Genomic DNA, 6073 nt, shown 5'->3' with positions numbered 1-6073 from the left:
TCCATAAACATTGCCCAGTCTCGCTAGCATGTGAAAGGTTCATTTTGAATCGTCACCCTTTTTAAAACAAAGAGAAAGCAAGAAGAACAGTAAAAGATGAAGCAGTACTGTGGTAATTGGAGGAGATATGTTATGCTAGCCCAACACCTAGCGTCAAGCATCTAGGAGTTGGCGCTCAGTTTGGAGCGCATAATGTTAATCATTTAGCACAAATTGTTTCGGTTTATATTCTGTAATTGAGAGGCTTGATCTAGCACTACACCTAGCATGCAGAATATAATGCTAACACTTTCAGACAGTTATCTGATAGTTGGTTCTAGGTAACATAAATAGCAATGGTATTCAATTTAGGACATGGACCAAGTATTCTCAGTGTTCCAGTATTCTTACCGTGGTTATCCTAGCTAGCTAAAATATTGAGCATCTCTGAGGCTGATAGACACAGATAGCATGCTAACTCTAGCTAGCTAGTTAAACTATAGTACAGGGAATAAAACTATCAACCTGATATAAAGCCATTTCAGATTTCTTTTTTGTTTGTGCACTCGCGTGTCATCTAATCTGCGGCTTTTGCTCACAAAAAAAAAAAGTCAGAATCAGATAGTGTTAGCATGCTAGCTAAAACTCAGTCACTCACTCTCTCCATATTAACTCGCTAATTGCGCTGTTGGTAAGTCAGGCACAAATAATACTACTAATAATAAAGCCGTATTTGTGTTAGACGAGGCTTTAATGCACATTTTGAAGTGTTTGTTAGACATGATTTTCATGCTCATTAACTCTGGATGAGGCAAGGCTAAACAATTAGAAAGCAATTATTGCTATACATGGCGAGTTATTATAACACTCTGCAAATTATACGCATGGTCAGGTTCTAACAGTTATCACAATGTTTAGGATTAAAATGGATTAAAGCACACCGCACACTTTTCCCTTCACTGTATGGCGCATGTGTTACGCAGATAAATAAAATGAAACGACAAACCCGTCGGTTTATTTGAAATTTCCGATCAGTGAAGTGACGCGTCGGTAAACAGAGCATACCGACGGTCCTTTTATTAAGTGCGTCCTATTCTTTCATTTCCTCGCTTATCATTCTCTCCAGGTCCGAAACAGAAATCGAAAAAAAAAGAAAAAAAAGAAAGAAGAAGTGACACAGCTATCGGAGATCGAGTCAACACTTTAATTTTTCTTTTGTCACAAGGAGTCGCAGACATAATCAGCGTCAGCTTCATGCGACATTTCATCCCCCCCCCCCCCCCCCGCCCCCCGCGCAAAACAAATATCCTCGAGAGCAGATAGCATATCTCGCGGACGACTGCGGCAGCGCGAGGTGTAAACGCTCAATTCCAGCCTACGTACATGCTCGTTCCAGCCTACGAGTCAGCGCCTTACGTGTGATAAATACACCTTTTAATATCATGTTTATCTTCAGACCAATAATGGATGTCCTCGATCCATTTTGACAACTCTCTGTATGATTAAAAGCCCTGCAGGGAGATACAGATATCATTTTCTGACCGACTCTCCCTCCTGGAAAAGGCGAATGGTGTGGCCGAAGACAAAGATAAACAAGACACAGACCCAAAAGCTGTGCCAGCTCTATATACGTGTTGGATAAATCAAACCTGACAGGCCAGGCCTCGTTAGGGATCCTTGGTTGACAAAAGCCCACCTGATATCACCTCCAGTTCTCACAGAAGCCATGACTGCTGACAGGAAAGAATAACCGAATAAGCTGACCTAGCGGCTTTCATCAAGCACTGTGCTATTTATTTATTTATTTATTTATTTTTTTTACAGTTTGAAGGCCAGGGTTGGAACAGCAGCTGAGAGAGAGAGAGAGAAAAAAAAAAAAAAAAAAAAAAAAGTCGCGGAGAGATGAAAACATTTTTCAGTCTGGGAAATACTGACAGTGTAGATTTTGTTGTTCCAGGACGATATTAATAACGACGTGGGCTCAAGGACAATTAATTCGAGAGGCTATCGCTCTTACGCTATGGGCGAGCGGTAACCCCGTAATAGTCAGGTGAGGTTCGACGGGACTTGAATGAACTAATTATTCACATCAGTTTTCAGTCAGAAATCAGAAAGATGTAGTCTGGTCTAAAAAACGTACAAAAAGTCAAACATTCCCGCAAACCTATTCATGTATCCGCTCGAAAACTTTTTTATTGCTAACCGAATGACCGCATGAAGATAGAAAAAGGTTGATACCGAGCGAATGCAGTCAAAAATGGTAAGCGTCTATGGCAGAAGAGCCGCAAAAAATGCATCGCTATTTAACTGGGGCACATCCATCAATCAATACAGGGGTCAAAGGTTAACCGATTAGCCTTTATACAACAGAAACCGTTATTTTCACATGTACACGTTATCATGAAATTTTTAATTTTAATATTAGACTTTTAATTTCTGTTATACGTAACAAATCCGAACATCTCTGACATACCGACAATCTACACGTCTGAAAGATCGATGAGCTGAATTTCAGACACATGACAAACGTAAACTTTCGGAACATAAACGAAAAGTTTGAAAACGGAAACCCTGGCAGCATGTTCGTAAACCATGGTTAGCGAAAAACGACGCTTAGAAAACCGTTAACAAAGAACGTTGTTTATTTGAAGAGTTCGATGCTTTCCGTCTCAGAGCGTTTTTCTTCTTTCTCATTGTGTATTTTTGTTCGTTTCTTGAAAAGTTACAGTAATTCCATAGATAACAGCGTAGATTTAATCGACTGATCATTCCCTTTCGATATTTTCATAAAGTGAGCATGGGGCAGCGTGATTCTATTCATTAGCACTTGTTGCAGTTCCCATTTTTGGCCACTAGGTGCAAAAGAGGTCATTAGCATCTAAATGGAATTTAATGTAGTACTATATACCGTACGTAATGGAACTCTTGTGTCCCACTTGCCCTTATGGACGAGCCGCCACTGCAGAATTTGCTCATAAACATAAACAGATGGATATGGCAGGAAAAAATAATGGATGACATTATCCCATGGGTCACTTTTGTAAACACCCATTTAAAAAGACATTATCAGACAAAACATTTGTTGTCGTTGCTTAATAGAGCATAACATGTAGACATAACATCAGGCTGCTTCAGAAGAGGGAAAAAAATACCATATGCTAAAGGTGCTCTTCGAATGTGGATAGAAATGTTCACTATATGGCCGAAAGTATGTGGACACCTGACCGATTACACCCATGGGTAACGGGTTAATATGATTAGCTAGTTATGTCTCCTTTGTTTATAAAATATATTCTGTGCATATTCTCCACTAGAAAAACATATTAAAACATAATAAATAATTTAACATTATTATAATGTAATTGTACTGTGTAATTGTATTATTACGTGCACATTTAAAACTAAACAAGTAGCTTACTTGGCACTTCTCTTCTTCATATCCTTCGACATGCTAGTAGATCAGATGTAAACTCGACAGTACTCAACATCCTGTATTTTCTGGTATATTAGCATTCCGTCGTTTAGGTATGTTATCAGTAAACTTTGATCGTCCGTGAGTCTTAGTTTTCTCTCCATGTATACATTAGGATACTTGAGGTAAACTCGGATAAACATTTCTTTCATAAGAGTGTTTAAAGCTGTGATCCAGTGCTGGCAGCTACTACGCACATCTGGCAACGAGTATCTGGATGTTGTCCATATTCCAGCGTTCTCAAGTTCTAAAAAGCTCAGTGTGTTTGAACTGAATCTTAATTAGTTTGGTTTGGCAAATTGAGAATTGTGTGAATAGCGGTGATGAACTAAAACCATGGAAACAAGACAAAGAGAAAACTGTCAAGCAGAGAAACTATTTGTGATTCCTTAGAGAACCCTATAGTGTAGGAACCTAAGAACGAAGAATATTTCATAACTTTGTATACCTTGAGGGATAGACTTTCTCCTGAGGCTTGAACCATCCATCTTGGGTTAACGGTGAAATGGTACGTAGTTTACGTATGTCACCGTGGTTCGACGAGCGAGTGGATAGTAGATTTCTTCTGAGCTTGTGAAGTTTTCCCATTACCAATAACAAAGCTGCCAGCTTGTGACCTCAACTCAGACCCCACATGGTTAGCCGGTCTATCTGGCTAATTCTCTGGTCATTCTCATCTAGCTGACGCAAGCGTCCTAGATGTCCTTCAATCAGTCATAGAGCAAGAGTGTCATATGTAACCTACCATTCTTCTACCCTTTGTTCTGGAAAGCCAGAGTAATTTCCTTCAGAACTAGCGGAGATTGATATCTATTTCTATAGTAGCAACTAAACTTCTACAGTCGGTTTTGCCATGTTAGCATGGGTCACGCTCCTTTGCGGACAGAATATTAGATAAAATGCTGAGATTCCTTTCATTCCTTTCCAATGAATCCTGCCCCGGAAACATAGTCATTACAAGCTCCGATCTTGTATTCTGCTTAAAACCTCCCACCTCCTATTGGCTCCACTATTGGTTTCTGACACCCAGCTTACGATTAGATGTTTTGTAAGTGAACGACTCAGCCATCGATCGAGCCTTCGTTAAAGTGAACAAATCATTTATTCTTGGCCACTTCCATGCACCAACGAGTCCTGTTTAGGTTCATGTGGCTGCACATTTGGGAATTGAACCAATCAAATGATTTTCCATAAAGGGCATAAATCAACTTGATTTGCTAATGGGTGCAACAAATACCGCTCAGAGGGAGTGTGAGGATCCATGTCCGAGAGGTTTGATAGCAAAATCTACAATCCAAAAAAAAAACAACAACAAAAAAACAACATGAAGGGTCAATACACAATATTCCACAAGATTTCCACGATTTAAGAGCAAATCCAATAAGGAGGCAAAATTGATAAGGCTATGATAATACAAAAGGCTCAGAACTCACACGCGAGGTAACTATTGGCAAGGCTTCGAAACGGAGATAACGAATCGTGTGGCTTATATAGCTGGTGAACAGGAAGTGGCTGATCACAGAGTAAGAATCTATCAAATCCGCTGGCGTAGAAGCGTCCCTGACGGACGTGACAACGGAAAACTCTGCTATTTCAAAAAGGAATCTGCCCCGGAGGCCTAAAACAAAAGGACGTACAACCGATACTAATACTTCGGGCTTCTTTATAAACAGGGGTAACTTGGAATTACAAAACAAAAAACAAAACAAGCGTGCCTCTGTGTTTGTCTTTCGTTACATCTTAGCAAATATCTTGAACATAGTCAGATTTATCTAGTATTTCCAATTATACGATCATAATTAACCAAATATAAGATTATTAAACCTATTTCTAGGCGTATTTGACATATTTCAGTCTTTACGTTGGCAGAGAATGTTTCTACTTTCTAGAAATACATGCTTAAAATGAGCAAAACTCTTATCTATCGGCTAATAGGACACGACTATTTCAAGCCTGAAATTTATTGTCATTATTATTTTTTAATGAAAAGGAATAAAAGGTTTTAGGTTTTATTAATCATATATCTGGTTTGTTTGAATCTTGTAATAGGAAATATTAGATAGACCTGACTATATTGAAGAAATTTCCATCTGCTAAGATAGCCAAGAGCTAACTGTGACGAGCGGTGTATATTTACGTCCTCGGAAGTAGTCAGTGTTATAGACTTAACAAGCTGAAATGTTTGCATGTTGATTGATCTAAAGACATTATTAGTACAGCGAGTATAACTGAGCTTATACGCTGTGGTCGGCTATTTCGATTTGACGTCACTCGCTGAACGCCGGGGCTACCTTCCTGAGTAGAAATGTAGCATTTCCTTCGAATTTTTGTTTCTGAATCAAGCCCCACCCCCCCATTCAGAGTTCAGGCTACAAGTTTAATGTAGCATTAACTATATATATGAACTATATATGCATATATATATATATATATATATATATATATAGTTCATTTTATTAATATACGTATTACACTACTTAAGCTCTAACACGATTCGAGTCAGAAAGAAAAATGCACTGCTAGAGTGTTTTCGGGTCACTTTCACTGGCCATGCCAACATCTTTTTTGCATACTGAAGCTATTAGTCGGAAACAGTGCCAGTGGAGGAACAGGAGGAAGAAG

Source organism: Ictalurus punctatus, chromosome 18 (assembly GCF_001660625.3).
Source record: "Ictalurus punctatus breed USDA103 chromosome 18, Coco_2.0, whole genome shotgun sequence".
Lineage (NCBI taxonomy): Eukaryota > Metazoa > Chordata > Actinopteri > Siluriformes > Ictaluridae > Ictalurus > Ictalurus punctatus.
Note: the sequence above shows the minus strand (reverse complement) of the source record.